Genomic DNA, 21,435 nt, shown 5'->3' on the forward strand with positions numbered 1-21,435 from the left:
CTAAAAGTCACAACAAACTCCCCCCCCCGATGAGCTCCCAAGCGTCATCATTCTCCTAGTTCCAAAGGGTACAGCAGCTGTACCAGTCTCTTCAGGACCAGATTCTTGGGGAGTTTTAACGAACATGAACGAACCTTTCCGTCCCGTCCTATGAACACCTGTTCAATGCGACCCATTTTCCACATATGCTTTGGCTGCTTGTCTTCGTGCAGCAAAGCCAGGTCGCCCACCTTGAATGTGCTGGGCTTGGTCATAGATGCTGTGTGTGCTGATCTCAGCTCCATTAAATAATCCTTCTTCCAGCGAATCCAGTATCCATTGATCAGTCTCTGACGGTATTGTAACCGTTTGTTGAGCTTAGCTGCATCAGCATTAGCGGGGTAATTGGGGGGAGTGGGCAGTGGAGGTAGGGTCGTGAGTCTCTGTCCCAACAAGAAGTGGGCTGGGGTTAGCGGAGCAGGCTCTCCGCACTCTGCGTGTGTGAAGGTGAGGGGTCTTGAGTTGACAACAGCCTCCACTTCAGTAAGCAACGTTTGAAGCTCTTCAAATGTTAAAAACTTTTTCCTAACACTTTTCTCAAGCACACCTTCACTGACCTCACCATGCGTTCCCACATCCCACCCCACCAAGCTGCCCGTTCTACTATGTATTTCCAGGTGATCATTTTCCCTGCAAAGTTATCCTGTTTCTTCTTATCTTTTATTAAATTATACATAGCTCTCAGATCTTTGTCTGCACGCTTGAATGTTTTTGCGTTGTCGGAATATATCGTGGTACAGATTCCTCGTCGGGCTACGAATCGTCTAAAGGCCAAAAGAAATGAATCTGTGCTGAGGTCTGATACCATTTCTAAATGCACAGCTCTTGTCACTACGCAAGTAAATAAAGCTACATATGCCTTTATTCTGGGGCTTTTCATATAATGGCCCTGCGAAATCTACACCTGTTACTTCGAACGGCTGGGCCTTTGTCACCCTATCTTTGGGCAAGGGCGCAGTACATTGTTGGCCTGCTTTTAATTTACTTTTTCGACAGACGAGACACTGTTTTATCATTTTCTTCACCAACTGCTGTCCTCTTATTATCCAAAACTGTTCTCTCACCTGTGTCAAGGTGTCTTGTAAACCAGAGTGGAATACATCATTGTGCGCTCTCTTTATGGCCAGCAGGGAGAAGGGGTTAGTCCCGGAAAGTATGAGAGGGTGTTTTTGTGCGTAAATCCCAGTTGGTTTCCTGAAGCCGTCCTCCGACGCGCAGAAGCCCTTCATTATCCATGAACGGTTTTAGGCTCATTAATTTTGAGCCTCTATGCAATTCTCTTCCATTTAACAAGTCTGTTTGTTCTTTTGGGAAGCTTTCTGTTTGGGAGAGTTTTGTCCAGTATTTCTCCGCCTCTCTGATTTCCTCTGCGCACAGCGGACCAGTTCTCTTTTTTTTCTTCTGTGTATTGTTTGTAAAACGCAGCATCCACGCCGTGACGCGCAGGACTCGGTTGAGTTTGCTGTGTTTTCCCAGGTCAAATAGCGGGCCCAAACATATACTTGTTTTCTCCTCTTTCACTATCTGGCTTTGCACCACACACTCCTCCAAATTCACTCCTTCATCAATATCATCTTTTGACGTACTTTTTCCGGTTGGCTCTCTTAACCACTGTGGCCCGTGCCACCACAGAGAGTCATCTTTTAGTGTCTTTACGCTGGAGCCCCGTGTGCCGCGATCGGCCGGGTTCTCTGCTCCATGGCAGTGCCCCCAGTTCTCTGGGAGGGTCAGGTTCTGAATTTCGATCACTCGGTTCTGAACGAACGGCTTCCATTGTTTAGCCGGGCCTTTGATCCAATGGAGAGCGATCATTGAGTCTGTCCAATATTGTGTCTTGATTTCAGGCATTTAAAAATGTTCACATAAAAACTTTCCTAGTCTAGACCCTATCAAAGCTCCCATCAGTTCCAGTCGAGGTAGGGTGATTTTCTTTAATGGAGCTACTTTAGTTTTGGCCGTTATTAGACTAGTGGCGCATTTTCCATCTATATCTGTCGTGCGCAAATAGGCTACTGCACAATAAGCCTTTTCACTCGCATCACAGAATATGTGGACCTCTTTATCTAAAAGCGTGTCATCACTATTCTGCAGTTCTGAAGTGTAACTTCTGCTTATGGCTATAGAGCCTAAATCAGGAATTTCAGCGCACCACTGGTTCCATTTGTCGGAAAGGTCATCTGGGAGTTGTGCATCTGGAACAGGCATTTTACCCTAATGCTAAATGGGGATAAAAAACCTATTGGGTCAAAGATTCGTGCTGTGGATTGGAGAACTCCTCTCTTCGTGTTTTTTTTGTCTTTTAAATGTTCAATCAAATCCTTAATTTCAAACAAAGTCGTCTGTTTCAGTTCTCCATGTCAGCCCTAACACTTTCATTGGCGTTTGGCTTTTGACTTCCACCTGTTCATTTTTCACTTGTTGTGTCCATTCTCTTTGCAGCTCATTTTAATTCGTTTTCCACTTGCACAAATCCATTCCAGCTTCAGACATGATCTCCTTGGCTGTTTGAGTGATTTTTAAAGCCGCCTCTACTGTGTGCGCACCGCAGATATAGTCATCTACGTAGAGACACTCATCTAGGGTTTTTGCGACCTCTGGATATTTATTCTCGTATTTCTTTAGATGATGACGAATTGTGGCTGCTAATAGAAATGGACTGGATTTCCTGATCTCAGCAGTGAATTCTGAACAGTCCTTTGATCTGTGATTGCTTTTGTTACAGAATACACATGCTTTTCCATCTTCATTATTAGCTGCGTAAAATGTAGATGTTGATGCTGCGCCCGCGCTCTGGGGCCGCCGACTCCTCCTTTCCCAGACACTGTCTTTGGGTAGAGGTGGAGTCTCCTTTCTCTGTGTCAAGTTCATTGTCCTTTCCCGACTCTCCAGTTCCCTTTGCAGGAATGTCATTAAGTCTTTGACTTTCAATACAGACCATGTAGCCTGGACACGCGTAAACTCCAGGGTTATCTCTTCGGGAATCATTTTCATGAGAATCGGGCACAGTAGACTACCATATTTAAGCATTACATCACGCGCAGGAGTGGTTTGTGACCAATAAACCATGCCTAGGGGTGGTCGTTAGACCCCCCTAGGCATGGTTTATTGGTCACAAATCACGACTGCAAGTGATGTAAAGCTTTTATACAACTGCTAGATTCATCCAACCTTATTTCTATACAATAAACACACATTAATCGAAGATTTATTGAAAAAACCATCCGCCAGAAAAAGTAGTTCCCACAACTACAAAAAAGACAAGTTGCCTCCATGTGGAAGCAGCTTGAAGTGCATCCAACCAAACTAACACATCCAACTGTGTATTATTGGAATGATTGAGAGAAGTTGCCTCATGTGGAAGCAGCTTGAAGTGCATCCAACCAACTAACACATCCAACTGTGTATTATTGGAATGATTGATTGAACATTTTATTACCAGATGCAGAATGGGTACAATACAGTACGGCTCAATACACACAATTGTTAAGGGAATGCAGACCTACTTTCCATAGAACTTCATTCTTAGATGCTTCTATATAAAGTAGGTAAAACAAATTAAAAAGTCTTCTTTGCCCTATAGGAAAAAAACGTTTTCTTCGCCCTATTCTTTTATTTATTTTTTTAAACCTACTGTAGAGGGCCTAAACTTAACCAGTTGGAAACCAAGCGTACAGTAATAAAATTAGCAATCAATCAATCAATCAACTCAATAGGCCATGCTCACTTAGAACAGCGCAGCACCCAGCTCTCTGACTATCCCCCGCGTTGCAGGCAGAGTGTGTGTGTGTGTGCGTGCGTGTGCGTGCGTGTGTGTGTGTGCGTGTGTGTGTGTATGTGTGTGGGGGGTGTGTGTGGCGGTGGGTGGAGACTAGAGCGAGCGCTGACAGTCGAAAGGAAAAAGAAATTGAAAAAAAAATCGCAAATTAATCCATCAATCAATCCGCGATTTTTCTTTTGTTACAGAATGATTCAAGACCCATCAATTACATCATCCAACATTGTTTAAACGACTAAGACATTCGCTGTGACAGAATCGCTTGATATTTAGTCGTTTAGTCGCATCAACATATCCATTTGTAAAGATTATTGGCCACCTTCTTGTGATCCGGCGGAGTGATGTGATGTGGGTCGGTTGTGGGCGGGTCCTGGGCCAGCAGCGTGGATTGTTGCCAATAAAGACGTGTAAAATGACTGTTTCAGCCAATCAGAATCGAGAAATTTGCATGCCGTTGTATAAGAGTCCGATACAACGCCCTGTGCGTCTAAACTCCTCACTTGTATTTCACAGTCATCATACAATCTCCTTAGTGCGTTAATGTTCGTGGCACTCTTTACAGGGGTTAGATTAAGGAGCTTGTTCATGTGTGCGTTTATTATCAAATATTTACGGCCAAATCTTTCCATCAACATTGCAATTCATAGGAACTACGTTTGCGGCCGTGTCTGTCAATAATGACTTCAAATAGCTGAACTTGTCAGCTGAACTCAGGGTGGTGTTATTGTGAATCGACACTTTAAATTGATTCCAAAAGTCTTGCCATCGGCTTATATCACCACTGAATTTTCCAATTATCAATTTCGGCAGTCTGATATGATCCGATCTACTTGATGAGTGTGAGCTCCCTTCGCTCACTCTTCTCTGTCGCTCCTCTTCTGTCTTTATGAGCGAGTCGCGCACCAACCTGTTGATCCCAGTTTTCCTTTTGATTATTCTGTCCATATAGTCCAGAGCCGTGGTCACTTCTTCAACCAGGTCCTTCTCCTCCGTCGCTGCCGCAATGTCCCGATCATGTTCATTTAGAGTCGTCTCCTTGAAAGTCTTTGCTTTCCTCCAAGTCGGGCAGACATGGGGCCTCTGCTCCTATCGGCTCGTCTATCTTGTTCAGCAACTTTGTTACAGACGTCCTTATTGCTCCTCGGATAGCCTTCAATCTTGTTAGTTCAGTCATTCTTCTTCTTTATCCAATTAGTCCGTCCGTGTAGAATATACTTAAATTCTCCCTGGTTTCGGCACCACTTTGTTTGCACAATAAACTGTTCAAGATCCTCTTCTTATTTAAACACATGATTATTCATATTTTACAGTTTTTGTTCTTCATGTTTCATTGACGACCAGGAGGCAGAAATGTAGTTCTCAATTCCATTTAATTTAATTTGTTTTTCCCTTTACAGTCTCTAGGCAGAGCAGCAGCGAGGCATAGCTTTGTATTCTAACAAACAAAACTGTCACTTCTCCCGAAGGATCAAACACACCCTTTTACAGGTGGCACGCGTCCCTAATTAGTGTTGAAGCGTGTGGCCTAGGACTGCCCGCAGCTGACTTCCCACTGGGGGCAAAAATGGTGCGTTACAGAATATAGCCTATAATGCAATCTAATTCTAAACAATATGATAAACAATTTAACGTGAATCTCCATTTAGGCTATTATAAAACATTATGCCAATTCGATTACACCTTTTGCTACAATAATAAATGATATATTTCAAGCTGTTCAAATTATATTACTATCTAAAAGTCACAACATCATCCACGCCTTTAACTCCTCAATGTAGGTGGTCAGTGTGGATGAAGGTGATGATGGTGGTGACGGTAGGGGGGCAGAGGGAAGTAGGGCAGTCCTGAGGTAGAGTTGGGTGTCATCAGCGTAGCAGTGGAAGGATATCCCATGCCGGCTGATGACACGATCAAGGGGGAGCATATATAGAGTGAAGAGGGTGGGGCTGAGGACGGAACCTTGGGGGACGCCGCAGGTGACAGGCTCTGTCCGGGAATTTGCACCCCCCAAGGAGACACGCTCAGTTCTGTCTGTGAGGTAGGAGGTGAACCACTGTAGTGCAGAGTCGGAGAGTCCTATGGAGGAGTGAAGACGGTCCAAGAGGATGATGGGCGGTCCACCATCTAATCAAATGGTGTCATTTCATGTATCTTTGTTATACGCAAGCATTCAATAAAAGGATAACTTGATTTACAATGTTGTTCATGGTGGTGGTCTGACAGTGCTAGTTTTGTAAACCTAAGATTAACGTTAGTTTGTTTGGAATATAACGTTGGTAATCTTGAATTAAATGATTATTCATGTCTTAGACCGCTATGCCCTTGGATCGCATCTCAACTGGATAATTGTTCACTACCGCTAGCTAACATTTGTGAATCCTGTTAAAGGGGAACTATCTTATAAATGGCCTTTTTGAGTGTTTAGCATTGTTTCCTAGCTATGTGAACTTATATTAATATGATCTATGTCTCAAAATTCTCATATTGGCGCATTCTTCCAATTCTCCTCTCACAATATTCACCCTCACTGAACTGAGTCATTTGAAAATGTGCGCGATTTGTGATGTCAGAGAGACACCGCTGCATGTTAATGTTGAGATATGGAGAGACCTGGGCCCTCATGCATCAACGTGGACTTTGAACTTGACCTACTTCCACACGTAAGCACGGAATGTAGAACTAGCGTACGCACAGGGAAGTCGGCATTCATCACACGTGCGTACGCAGGCTCTATGGTCCTCCGTGTTGATGAATACCACTTTGTTCTACCGTCAATGCTCGTGCATGATTATCCATATATGGTCATGAAAATGAGGAAACACCCCCCATGGGATGTGAAATAATGGACCGACCCGAGCGGGACTCCACGGAGAATTCACTGCTGTCGAACCAAGAAGACACTATCGCGTATTATGATTTATGGGATAAATAAAAGGCGGACTTGTAAACGGTGATGTCAGATATCAACGGCTCCCTAAAACCATTGCTGCAATTCTGCCTGGACAGCTCAAAATACTAATAAAGACCGTTCGTTGACCACTGTTTGGCGCTGGTTGTGTGTCATTATAACCGTGCTGTATGAATGCCTTTATTAGTTGTGTTCGATTGGCTATATGATTTTTAGAGGCATCTATTTTGTTGTCGGCTAATAAAGACCGCGCTGGAATATGACTGCCTTTTCCCGTGTTGTTTGATTAATACCCACGGATTAAAGTTCTCCTCAATTCTATTCCAAATCGCGATGGATCTCCCGTCAATTTTCTACCTGCTGCATATGATTTCTAGAGGCATACTACAATCTATTTTGATGTCAGTATTGGGTAGCCTATATAAACAATATAATACGAGAGCATAGAACAATGAATCTCACTGCATGTATGATGTATCCTGCCTTTCAATACATGAACTTGAATCCCATCATATAGTCTGTCCACTATCTGCATGGTGTCATTGCAATGCGTTTTCTATTCTTTCTTGTACAGTAAAAAGGGGGAAGAACACTATATTCATATGACTTATTCTGCTTACAGCTTCGAAATTCCACTTGTTTCGTTTAACGTAAAGCCTTTTAAATATAATCAAAACGTTCCCGTGTTTCGGCGGTCTGTGCGCAAAATAATAACGAGTTGAGCTTTATGATTTATGATGAATTGAAAATGGGGGACCCTGATGTAAACAAGACGAAAGTTGGTCTGCATCCCCAATTAACAATTGTATGTACTGAGCTGTACTGTACTGTACCCATTCTGCAATCTGTTAATAAACTTTTCAATCAATCAATCAATCAAGCTACGCGGAGCGCAGTCAGTCAGTAGCCTACACCCCGTATATTCCGATAACGCTATATAAACCATGAATGAATGAATGAATGAAAACTTTATTAACAGATTGCAGAATGGGTACAGTACAGTACAGCTCAATACATACAATTGTTAAGGGGATGCAGACCAGAGAAAGACTCTCGTCTTGTTTACATCAGGGTCCCCCATTTTCAATTCATCGTAACATATATGACATGCTGCATTCATTCTGAGAGAAAGATCTATTATTCCAAATGCTATTTATAGGGTTTTGACCATAATTACACTACTGTTGCTATCTTACAATGAACTATAATGAACTACGGTTCATACAGAACATCCAGTGTTATTATGCACAGAAGCTCATTTCCTTGTTGTAATAATATATTCTACCACTGGGAGCTAGGTACGCCAGGTCTGAAATGTGCGTAGATGTACGCACGAAGTCAAGTTCAAATCGAAATTGATGAATCCCACTCTTTGCTTAGAAATGATCGTACGCACGGGTTACGCACAGATCTGTGCGTAGAACACGTTGATGCATGAGGGCCCTGGATTCCAGCTGATCTCAACAGATCGGCTCAACAGGTGGACTGCTGTACAGGCCCATTGTAATTCCATCACATTCCTAGTGTGAGATAGTAGATGGTTGTGTAGGTAGAATGCTTCAAAGACAAGGAGTCACAGTCACAAAAGACGGTTAATGAAACGTTTATTCTGGAGTATATGAGAATGCAGGTTCTATTCTCTTAACTAAACATTAAATACAACTTAATTTCTCACTCTAAAGATATTCCTAAATCGGAAATCATTTTCACTGGCACACAGTGCCTAACTTCGGCTGAAAGATTCAGCACCATGGACAGGTCTGCTCAAATTAATTTCTTTTGGGATGACATGACAAACCAAATTGGACGATTTGGTACCATCTGGTTGGGCAAATTCTAGATGTGATTTTTGTATTCCTATACATCCCTAGATTATGTTTTGATATGATAGACCTTTAGGTTTTGTATCTTATTTGTGGTTATCACATGACCATGATCACGTTTTTATGCACCTGAGTCTCCTGCACACGTAGAGATAAACCGCAACAATGAGGCCTTCACCTGTAGGGGGTAGGTGCGCAAAAGTTACCATAGCTCAACGTAGGAAGGTCTGATCGACTCTGGGTTTATCTCTACGTGTTTAGGAGACTCGGGTGCATAAAATAATTATAATGGTCATGTCCCTAGTACCCCCACAACCCGACCTACGACCAAATCCATGAAGAAATGCAAAATATGGCAGGAGACTTATTTTGCAAAAACTCTGCTATTAGCGGCCACAATCCATTCTTTGTGAATTTGCCCCTGTGTGTTAAAACATGGAGCCAGGCAGACAGACACATATTGACATAAAGAATACAGATCTGTGCATGTTAGGAGGTTAATGATCTCATGTATCTTGTTTTGTCTTTTTAAACCGGTCTCTTCCTTGTTTCTGAGGAATACTTTGCTCTGGGACAGCAGGTGGAAATGAGCCGTCTGGCTAAAGCTGGCACATTTACAGAAATGTTGATTAATATGCCTTATCCCTGCAAATAGGGAGAAATTGACCACGTGTAACAGGGCTAGTGGGATCTGTCAACAGAAATGGCAGATGTCATCAGTTACAGTTGCAAAACACAGTAATTATACACATCATTGACGCCTTTTGTGAGGTATATGTTTAGGGCATTTTCTGCAATTAGGCTACAGCAAAGAGTGAAAGTAAATGAGATAGAGAGAGAGAGAGAGAGAGAGAGAGAGAGAGAGAGAGAGAGAGAGAGAGAGAGAGAGAGAGAGAGAGAGAGAGAGAGAGAGAGAGAGAGAGAGAGAGAGAGAGAGAGAGAGAGAGAGAGAGAGAGAGAGAGAGAGAGAGAGAGAGAGAGAGAGAGATTGCTTATTGGATTATGGAAGGGACATTTTTGAGGCACATTGCAGAGTTTAAGTGATCCCTTAGATTATATTTCTAATAACAACACTGAGCACATAATCAATCATCTGTAATCATCTGTAATGTATCACACTGAGTTTAGGTAATCCAGTAGATTACATTTCTGATAATTTTCTTTTGTTTGCAGATAATCAATGATCAGACAGACAGGCGTCCTCTACTCTCTACACGGAGACGATCAAATCTAATTAGGAACAACAGACACTGCGAGGAGAGCCACTTCTGAGACCTGAGGGTCTGAAACGACTTCATGCAGAAAATCAATGAGCGAGGTTCTGTAATCAAGATGCAAATGTGGAAACAGAGCTCCAGGTCATATTTACATTTATATGGGCTACGTCTGAATGGTGGTCGTTTAGAGGGTGAGGAGTGATAGAATTGTAGAGGAATATAATATGAGTTGAAACAGCAACTTGCAATGGGCCTGGTCTACAAGATACACTACACCACTAAGGTACCCATGTACATGTTGAAATACTTCGCAAAGGTCAGTGAATACCACGACCACAACACCAGAGGGAGTTCCACAAATCATGTTCAACCCAGATTCGGCTTAAACAAGGGACTAAACATGTTTTGCAATTATGCCACAACAATGTGGAACGCCCTACCCACAGCCGTACAATAATGTGAATCCCTACCCACCTTCAAACCCGCTCTAAAAGAGCACCTAAGGGAGGCTGCAATTTGAAACTGGGCCTGGTAAATGTCCAACGTCCGCCCCCCCCCCCCCCCCCTTCCCACCTACCCAATGTACAGTTTTCCCCCTCAAATGTCTATATTCTCTTTTAGAAATTCTGTCTGTAAATAAACAGTACTGTATATTTGTATATATTGTATGTCATAAATGCCTAGATGTAACAGTACTGTATTACAGTATGTTGTGTATGTCATAAATGTTTTTATTTTTTTATTATCTTTTTCCCCCTCCTTTTTTCCGATTTTTCTCCCATCCCACTGTTAGTCGTTATGCCAATTCCCAACCCCCTTCCTGGTTGTTGCGCACCCATCCCCCCCCCCCCCCCCCCCCCCCCTCCTACTGTTGGTCCGAGAGGCCGGAGACTGTCACATGCTTTCCTCCGACGCATGTGCAGCCAGCCGGCAGCCAGCCTGGCAGCGCAGATTCTCACTGGGAGAGTATAACGTGTGGAAGGTCGCACTACCTCTCTCCAGATCCTACCCTCGCTGTGCAGACGCCCCGACCGAACTGTAGGGGTCACTGTCCACAACGCCCAGGACCCACCCACGGCTTCCCTCCCCCTAACTCAGCCAAACCAGTTAGTATAGCGATCAGCCCAAGCCAAGGCAATGCTGACTCTCTGGGAGTCGAGACCGCAGCCTCTTGCATTGGTGACGAGCACAATCTCCGCTACGCCACCTGACCGCATGTCATAAATGTTATGATGAATTGAAAATGGGGGACCCTGATGTAAACAAGACGAAAGTCTTTCTCTGGTCTGCATTCCCTTAACAATTGTGTGTATTTAGCCGTACTGTATTGTACCCATACAATTTTCAATCGATCAATCAATCAAGCTTACATGTTGGAAAACAGAACGTCTCATGGATAATGCTTGCTAAGCGAACGCGCCTCAAAGAAGAGAGCTAGCCTCACTCCAGAGCATGTCGCTCACGGTCCAGCACGGCAATTTAATGCATTTGTAAATTGTGTGCAGGAGATCAGAGTAACACACACACATACACACAGCTCCTCTCACTCACACACAGCAAACAAAAGACCTAGAAGTCTGTCTGATCCTCCTCTCCTCTCCACTATAGTACTGTTTTACAGCTCATCTTATAGCTCCTCTATACTATAGTACTGTCTTATAGGTAATCTTATACCTCCTCTATACTATAGTACTGTCTTGCACTACACTGTCTACAGGTCATCTTACCAGGGCCCTGTTCCTCGTACCTGGCTAACTGAGTTAGCCGAATAATTTTCAGGATAACTTGACATAAGCTAGACCTGTCGGTTCCTCGAAGCGTGATTGTCTAAATCACTATGGCAACAGATCAGAATGTTTGAACCTGCTCCAGCGCAGGGTTTAGTTCAGTTAACTGGATCAACTAGCCATGCCCTCGCAAAGAAATGCCTGCTCTCCTCAAAGATCCCATTATACCATTCTGGATTATGTTTTTGTGCTTAGTTTTTCTAGAGGGGGCTTTTGAAATGTAAAATAATAGACTTAAAATGCTGATAAAAAATTATAGTCAGCCTATTGATTTACTTTGTCCTAAATAATGCACGTCATAGTTATACGGATACGGCGCTCGCGAGTCGCGACACACACTGTGGTTATTTTTATAACGGAGCATTGCAAATGTGAATCCCACAGGGATATTTTTAATGAATGAAACCTATCGGGCGTTTGGCTCTGATTCATTTCATATTCTCCGCTGTGGATCAGTGGCGTCGTTAGCCCTGGGCTTCCGGGGCTTTAGCCCCGGATGTTTTTCTCCTAGCCCCGGATCTAAAAATAAAATAAATTATTTTATTTTTATTTTATTTTTTGTTTGGCAGCATCCCCACTGTCTGTGCTGAATGTTTGTTAGTGTTTGGTATTTTCTTTGGTTTTTAGTACTTTTAAACATCGATTTTTAGCAAGTAGTAGTTTTCATTTGATCCTATATAATTTTTTCATTCATCGATTTGTGGACTTTTTTTTTTAGTGTCTTGAAAGGCGCATTATAAATAAATGCATTATTATTATTAATATCATCCAGGAGGGAAAATACACTTTGGATAGTAGGGACTGCATCTCTGCCTGTCCTGGCCAGGAAACACTTTGCAACTGTGATCTCCTCTGGCAGGTAGTTGGATATTGTAATGTGTGGCGAGGGGTTGCAGCAATTCCACTGAGAGAAACTGGTCTGAGGCTGGATAACATGCCTGTATGCCTCTCATGCGTTGTTCTCCAACTCATGAGAACCTGCTCTCAAGCTCTTGCAGCATTCTGTCGAGGACTGGATAGAACAGTCTCTGTCTCAGCTAATCTCCATGAGGTCTGAGCTTGTGCCACAAGATGACTCAACTACATACTCGTCCATAATTTTCTGCTTCCTCCTTTGGCTGGTAGTATGTTCCTCAATTTTTTCGATTGCTTAAACACGATTTTGAAAACAGGGCCCGGTGGTTCAAAACACTACACACAATTAGCACAACCACACACACAATTATCAGAACACCCTCAGATCCTTTGCTAAATTAAACACAAACTATACACTAATTTATAAAAACTACATTTTGTTACCATATGAAACACACGTTTAATATGACTTAATTCTGTTTGAACCAGTTACACACTGCTGTGCTTAACCTAAAACACATTTAGCAATTCTACTTCTCAGTGATTAGAGTACTGTAAGTGAAGTACACAGAGAATGTGCAAATATACAATAAATTCACCAAACACTACACAAGACCAATGCTGTAGACTGATGAAAATATAATTTATTTATCTACATATACCCAAATCAATGATGCAGACTGATGAAAAAAATTCTCTCCATATACCCAAATCAATGATGCAGACTGACAAAAATATAGATTTCTCTCCATATAACCAAATCAGTCAACATTTCAACATCACTCACACGTTACTGTTACTGTCACTCACACGTTATTGTGATATTGTAACTAGGATTAAAATGTTGACGGATTTGATGATGTGGACGTGACTTGAGAAAATTAATGAGCAATTGCAAGCCTTTGACGTTTTGATGAATGAATTTTAGAAAATGCATTTATCTGTTCAAGCACTGTTATCTGATGATGAAGAAGAGGGTGATTAACATGATGGGTGTCACTGGTATAAACCAAAGGTTAATCAATTCAATGCATGTATGGATGATGTCCGAAACAGGATTAAAACTGATTAATATCTTAAAATCTTGTTAAATAAAGTTTTCAATCAATCAATCAATCAATGCCGTTAGAAAATCAGGATTTCTGCGATTGACACCTGCTGTCTTTTCAGGTGAGGGCGGCCGCGCGCAATTATCCTGAGTATTAACTCTGGTTCGAATTAACAAGACTGAATCAGCGTTCAAGGAACAGGGAAGCCTGGATTCAAACATCAGGTTAATTGAATCTGGCTAATGGGACTTTTGATCGACTTAGTTGAACCAGGTACGGGGAATAGGGCCCAGGGCTTTGTAATAATAATAATAATAATAATAATAATAATAATAATAATAATAATAATAATATTAATAATAATAATAATAATATAATAATAATAATAATAATAATAATAATAATAATAGCTTTGACTTACGCTTTACAAGGCAACAAAAAAAGACACATAAGGAATAAGCAAATAAATAGTAATAACAATGAAAGACAGGGCGACGACTAGAACTAGAAGCCTTCATGAACAGGTGGGTTTTCAGTCTTGAAGGAGTCTAAGGATGGTGGCAGAGCGTATCTCAGCCGGCAGAGAGTTCCAGAGGGTGGGTTGGGGGGGGGGGGGGGGGGGGGGGGGGGGGTGCCATGCTGAAGCTCTGTGGTCACCCAAAAGTTTGTAGGCGGTTTGTGGGGGACGGAGAGCAGATCCGGCTGGGTGACATGTCCTCATGACTGTCTGTCACCCAGTCTATAACCACTCGTTATCTATCTACTCCTGCTTAGCTTAACTGTGCTACGGAAAGCCAAAGGGAGATCCATTATAACTTTGTTGTGGGTATTTATTTATTCATCCATACCAATACACAATTACAACGTGCGAGCGGCGAGCGAGTGGCCAGGATAATGATATCCTTAACGTCAGATGGATACTTTGGTATAAAACTTAAATGTAGGAAACTAACTAAAAGCTCTCCAGCATTCTGCGACCCCAAAACTCATGCTACTGATAACAGGTCTAGCTGCTGCTACTGAGAACTGATTTATTCATGATGCAATGATATCAACGCAGCCTACAGTACTCAAGTTTCAAGTTTCTTTATTAGTTGTCATCAGTGTTGGGCAAGTTACTTTTAAGAAGTAACTAGTTACAGTTACTAGTTACTTATTCCAAAAAGTTACTAAATTACGTGCTCAGTTACAAATTATAAAAGTAACTAGTTAATTCAGAAAGTAACTATTGCGTTACTTTCAAGATTTTTTTTCTTAAATAAACAACATACACAAATCTAAACTATTTTAATGTTGCTGTGGGACAAAGTGAGACTAGCCTCCAATCAAATGCCATGTATGTAGATATTAGAATTACTATGTTTATCATAGAGTGATCATACAAATACAAACACAATAGATGTTTTGGAATGTATTGCCCCTCAACAGGCCACAACTGGGCAACATTAAATTATGCTTGTTAAGCACTATACCAAAATAAATAACAAATATACTGATTGATTGAACATTTTAATTAACAGATTGCAGAATGGGTACAGTACAGTACAGCTCAATACACACAATTGTTAAGGGGATGCAGACCAGAGAAAGACTTTCGTCTTGTTACATCAGGGTCCCCCATTTTCAATTCATGACATACACAACATACAGATATAAGAATCTAATCTAATCTAATCATCTAAACTAATCTAATCATGACATTTAAGACATGCATGACATACAGATATATATCTCTCTGAGCACCTGAAGACTGTGCTATTAAACCAGGAAGTGCAGCACTATGTTGATAAGGCTGTCAGCAGTAGAGCCTCCACTGTAGTGTCCTGCGCTGCAATTGCAATACAAGTTAACACAAGAGTGAACAAAAACGCTTGTTGACTGCTTGATTGTGTTGTTCGTTGGATTAGTTTTGGATTATTTGGGCTCCCCATCAAAACGTACTACACGGACCCGCGGTCTCACGCTGACTGAGTCGCTTGTGTTGTCGCTGTGTGTCAGACTCTGGATGCTAGAACACCCGCCCACCTCTACCTCTGATTGGCTTACCATGACATTTTACTCAACATCAGCCAATCGCGCACTGCCCACTAACCAGGAAGAACATATTGCCTCTCGGCGTCAGAGATCTGTCTGATGAAAGAAAACAGGTTCAATCATAGTAACGCGCCGCATTTTTTGGCAGTAACGGTAACAGCGTTATTAAGATTGAAGAGTAATCTGTTAGATTACTCGTTACTGAAAAAAATAACGCCGTTAGTAGCGCCATATTTATAACGCCGTTATTCCCATCACTGGTTGTCATACAAAAATACAGAATACTTTTATATGGAAATGCTTGTTTCTGTTTGCTCCTGAGAGATAAAAATAGATAAGTATAAAATAAGGTATAAAATAGAAGTCAAAAGTATGTAAACACAAGTGTGCAATATACATATATACAATATACAATGCCGAGTAGAAAAAGTAACTGAGTTACAATACAATATACAGTACAATGCAGAAATGGGATGAGGTACAACTTAGGGTAAGGTGCAATGAGGTATGAGTTGTAGTGCAAATCTCTTTACCAATAAATATAAAGTGTGTTAAAGTGTCTAAAGTGGGTACAGTGGGTGCTGCAGTGAGTTGTTTGTTTAAATTGAGTGTGAACGTGTGGATGTGTGTGCTGTGAGTGTATTGATGGTTTGTTACATAGTGTTATTGTCGTTGAGCATCCTGATGGCCTGATGTGCCTATACTCAATGGTATAAGCACACACACACACAGTACCAACTCCACAACAGTTTATGATTCAGATTAATTCCATCAATCACACACACACACACACACACACACACACACACACACACACACACACACACACACACACACACACACACACACACACACACACAAACACGCACGCACGCACACACACACACACGCACGCACGCACACACACACACACACACACACACACACACACACACACACACACACACACACACACACACACACACACACACACACACACACACACACAGTCAGACAGACTGGTCAATTCATTCTGCATATAGACCTATGGCAAATAATAATATATCAACCTGTATTTCAGATGATAATATAGGGCTTCCACCCAGTGCTGTCTGGGAGAAATGCGAGGCCCCCTAAAGGATTTTTTTTTTATTAATGAATAGATATTTTTAATTTTTTATTAATTAAACAACTTTATTTGTTGTGCATACAGTCAACGTATTCTTAACACTTTAATCGCCATGGGTTAAATCATAATTTACCATCCCTCGCCAGCTCTATTTGTCTATGGAGAAGTTCCCCTTCTTTGCAGGGCTATAACTTTTTAATTCTATTGCTAAATTGCCATTATTATGGCCCATTCAATGTCCTATATGTATTGTTCAGGGTGTAGCAACGTTAAACCTTTTCATTCACATATTCATACTAAAATATGGTCTAAAGTATAAAGTATGTTTTTATCGTTTTCTGCAGCTTTCTTCAGAACGTGATTTATAGCCCTAAATGCATTATATTGATGATCAATACAGTTTGGTAGGATTCTGTGCGAGATAAAAAATTTCAACTGGACGTGGTTCTAGAAGTTTCTACGCATCATCTGATGATGACCGGATGGGCGGGGATCGTTTATAATTCCGTGGGCAGCGTTAGATGATTCATCCAGAGTGGGTCATATGTTCATCAGATCAGTTAGTATAGAAGACGTTAGAAAATAACGTTGAAACTCATCGTGGCTTCCTCGCGCCGCTGGCAGATGAGTGTGGAACAGAATTTTTTCTATTATGGGATGGAGAAATGCCCGATCCATTTCCAGGTTGTATAATAGTATATACGTCCAAATCATGTTGTTTTTTCGAGTTATTTGCACCGATCGATGTTCACTGTGTCAATACGGAGTCTCTCTAACGATAGCGAGTGCCCGAACCACATATGGATGAGCACTACCGGTTCAAAGGTTAATTTCCGGTTGGCGATCTGCCGATCGGCCACCAGATGGCGCTCTTGAACCGCTAGAGAGTTGAGAGGAGATCAGCAGTGTGTCTCAGGGCTCTGGAAAGGAAATATGATTTCGATGACAGATTTTTGAAATATTGACATCAAAGACGAGTTACGGTGTCTTCGGCAGAATGAGCATGGCTAGGAATGACGTGTAAACTCGTCCACGGCGATCATAGTGTTAAATAATAGCACAGATAGCTAGCCCACAGGCCACAGCCAACACAGATAGCTAGCCCACAGCAACACAGGTAGAGAGAGAGAGAGAAAAAAGACTACCTCTCGAATGACAACCTTGTTAGCTTTATGTATCATAACGTTAGCTTTCTGTATCATAACGTTAGCTTTCTGCATCATAACGTTAGCTTTCTGTATCAGAACGTTAGCTTTCTGTATCATAACGTTAGCTTTCTGTATCATAACGTTAGCTTTCTGTATCATAACGTTAGCTTTCTGTATCATAACGTTAGCTTTCTGTATCATAACATTAGCTTTCTGCATCATAACGTTAGCTTTATCATAACGTTAGCTTTCTGTATCATAACGTTAGCTTTTTGTATCATAACGTTAGCTTTCTGTATCATAATGTTAGCTTTCTGCATCATAACGTTAGCTTTCTGCATCATAACGTTAGCCTTCTGTATCATAACGTTAGCTTTCTGCATCATAACGTTAGCTTTCTGCATCATAACGTTAGCTTTCTGTATCATAACGTTAGCTTATACTCTGGACTGGATTGATTACTAGTACTAGAGTTGAGTACTAGTAGAGCCAGCGAGGCTACTGCAGGTCTTCCAGCTCTTGGCTAATTGCTAACAGAGCCAGCTAGGCTACGCTACTGCTAACAAAGCGGAGGACACATTCACAAAAGTTTCCAAAACAGGATAAGTAGTCCACTGTTTTTTAAAGCAGATTACATACTACAGACCTTTACAACTGGTAGTACAATTCCTTGTCAGACAGGAGAATGAGGTTATAAAAATCCATTAAAATCCAACAAACATTTCAGGAGCTGTCATTTCACACAGATAGCCATGCTAGCTTCCTAGTTCCTCTGCTCCTCTCCTCAGCAAGCAGCTAGCAGTGTTAGCACTCAGTTGGCTAGAAGAGCCACTTAGCTAGCCAGTTAGCTCAAACTAGCAACATTAACACCAATGAAATTCGGCGATTCCACACAGAAAACAGTCAACACAGCGTTTTCACTTACCTTTAGTTGACTGCGTCCTCCGATGTACAGCTCTTATTTGTCACCTGCTGGTGCTGCTGGTGCTGGGCAGCCATGCTGCTGCTAGTGCTAGCGTCAATTGCTAGCTTCTTTCCACAGCGAGGCCCTGCTGCTTCAGTGTTTTTTGTAATAAATGTATCAAACGAACCTTTAAACGAATTATTGAACACTTCTTTTTTCTTTGCATGCTTTCGTTGTGAATTCCCGGAGCCAAATTTCCGTCCTTTATCGCGTTCTCTAGTCGACATTGTGTTTTTTTACACCACTCTCTGACTCAGTCTCCACCTAGTTACACACACACCTGGCTGTGAGCTGTGAGACAGTCCACGTGCCAGCGCTGGCAGCTTTTTATATGCGCAGCATGCAGATAGGTGACGGTGACGGACACACGCTGCCTGTCGCACTCGCTAGTGAGGCAGCCGGTCTAATGTGAAATATATGGATGTAAGTCACATTAGACACCTCCTGTAAGCAAAACTAGATTTTCGGTCTGTGATGGAAAGTGATTGTTAAATAACATTATATTTATTTTTATATAAAATAAAAAAGAGAATCAAATAAAAATTAAAAAATCTCTTCCCGCGAGGCCCTAGGGGAAGCGCGAGGCCCCGTGCAATTGCACTGCTTGCACGCCCCTAGCGGCGGCCCTGCTTCCACCATATTACACATCCTGGCATAGAGAGCAATTATACATGTAATTATTAATAGCCCAATGTTTTCCTTGGAGACGAGGACTGACATGAGCCTATATACCTTATGAACTGAGGTGAGCCTATATACATTATGAACTGAGGTGAGCCTATATACCTTATGAACCGACGTGAGCCTATATACCTTATGAACCGACGTGAGCCTATATACCTTATGAACTGACGTGAGCCTATATACCTTATGAACTGACGTGAGCCTATATACCTTATGAACTGACGTGAGCCTATATACCTTATGAACTGACGTGAGCCTATATACCTTATGAACTGACGTGAGCCTATATACCTTATGAACTGACTTGAGTCTATATACCTTATGAACTGACGTGAGCCTATATACCTTATGAACTGACGTGAGCCTATATAGCTTATGAACTGCCGTGAGCCTATATACTTTATGAACTGACGTGAGCCTATATACCTTATGATGCGATGAGAAAGGATTCCACCATATCGCTGGTCGTGTCTCCCCATGAAGCTGAACCTGTAATGTTGTTGAAATAGTCCTGCATTTATAATCCATACTTCAGGTTCAGTCAAGTTGAGTTGAGGTGGGGCCATGTTAGCATCATCCTCGCCAGACTCTTCGCTATAATGTTAGTAGATTAAGGAGACATTAAAGTGGAGGTGGAGCTAACTTTAATGTATCTTCTTTCCTGGTAAACCTTCACACTGGACCATGTTCTTGGGTCCGCAGAAATACACCCGACGAGCCTTTCTCAAAGCGTTCTCTCGTATTACATTTCTTTGCGCGCGCTATCTTTCAGAACATTTCTAACACATTCAACTTTCAAAAAGTGGTGGTGACAAAATTGTCCATTTAAAAAAAGGGGCGGTCTCCAGTGTACCCAGTACAAAGGACAAACACACACACGCACGCACACAGACAGACACACACGCAAACTCTTAATTTAAAACACTCTATCCGCTGATTAGATAAAGGACTATTAGCAGAGTATCTCATTTTCTGTGATGGAATCGCTTACAGTTAGAACTATGGTAATTAATCAACTTGTTACTGTAAAGCAACCTGTTAGACAGGGGCCATTATAAGGGCTCGGTGACAAGCCTCTGGGTAGAAACCACTCTACACAAACAAGGGACTAAACACATTCGCAATTATGCCACAACAATGTGGAACGCCCTACACACAGCTGTAAAAGATGTGAATCCCTACCCACATCAAAACCGCTCTTAAAGAGCACCTACAGAAGGCTGCAATTCGAAACTGGCCACAGTAAATGTCAAACCCCTATCCCCCCCCCCCCCCCCCCCCCCCCCCCCCCCCACCCTCTCCTAATAGACAGTCTCCTCCCCACCTATGTATATATTTTCTCCCCACCGTATGTCTATTTATTCTCCCACCCACCGACCCACTCCTAATGTACAGTCTCCTCCCCATCATATGTATATAATCTCTGTTATAAATGTCATGATGTCATGTATGTTGTGTATGTCATAAATGTCACTATGAATTGAAAATGGGGGGACCCTGATGTAAACAAGACAAACGTCTTTCTCAGGTTTGCATCCCCTTAACAATTGTGTGTATTGAGCCGACTGTATTGTACCCATTCTGCAATCTGTTAAATAAAGTTTTCAATCAATCAATCAATCATGCATTCATTCATACAGGGGGAGCGGAGGAGAGAGCTGTCCATTCAGCACCATGCTCTCTCTCTACAGGGGTGCGGATGAGAGGAGCTGTCCATTCAGCACCATGCTCTCTCTCTCTCTCTCTACAGGGGAGCGGAGGAGAGGAGCTGTCCATTCAGCACCATGCTCTCTCTCTACAGGGGAGCGGATGAGAGGAAGCTGTCCATTCAGCACCATGCTCTCTCTCTCTCTCTACAGGGGAGCGGGGGAGAGGAGCTGTCCATTCAGCACCATGCTACTCTCTCTACAGGGGAGCGGAGGAGAGGAGCTGTCCATTCAGCACCATGCTCTCTCTCTACAGGGGAGCGGATGAGAGGAGCTGTCCATTCAGCACCATGATCTCTCTCTCTCTCTACAGGGGAGCGGAGGAGAGGAGCTGTCCT

The sequence above is a fragment of the Notolepis coatsorum genome (genome assembly GCF_963971535.1).
Source record: "Notolepis coatsorum genome assembly, chromosome: 9".
Classification (NCBI taxonomy): Eukaryota; Metazoa; Chordata; class Actinopteri; order Aulopiformes; family Paralepididae; genus Notolepis; species Notolepis coatsorum.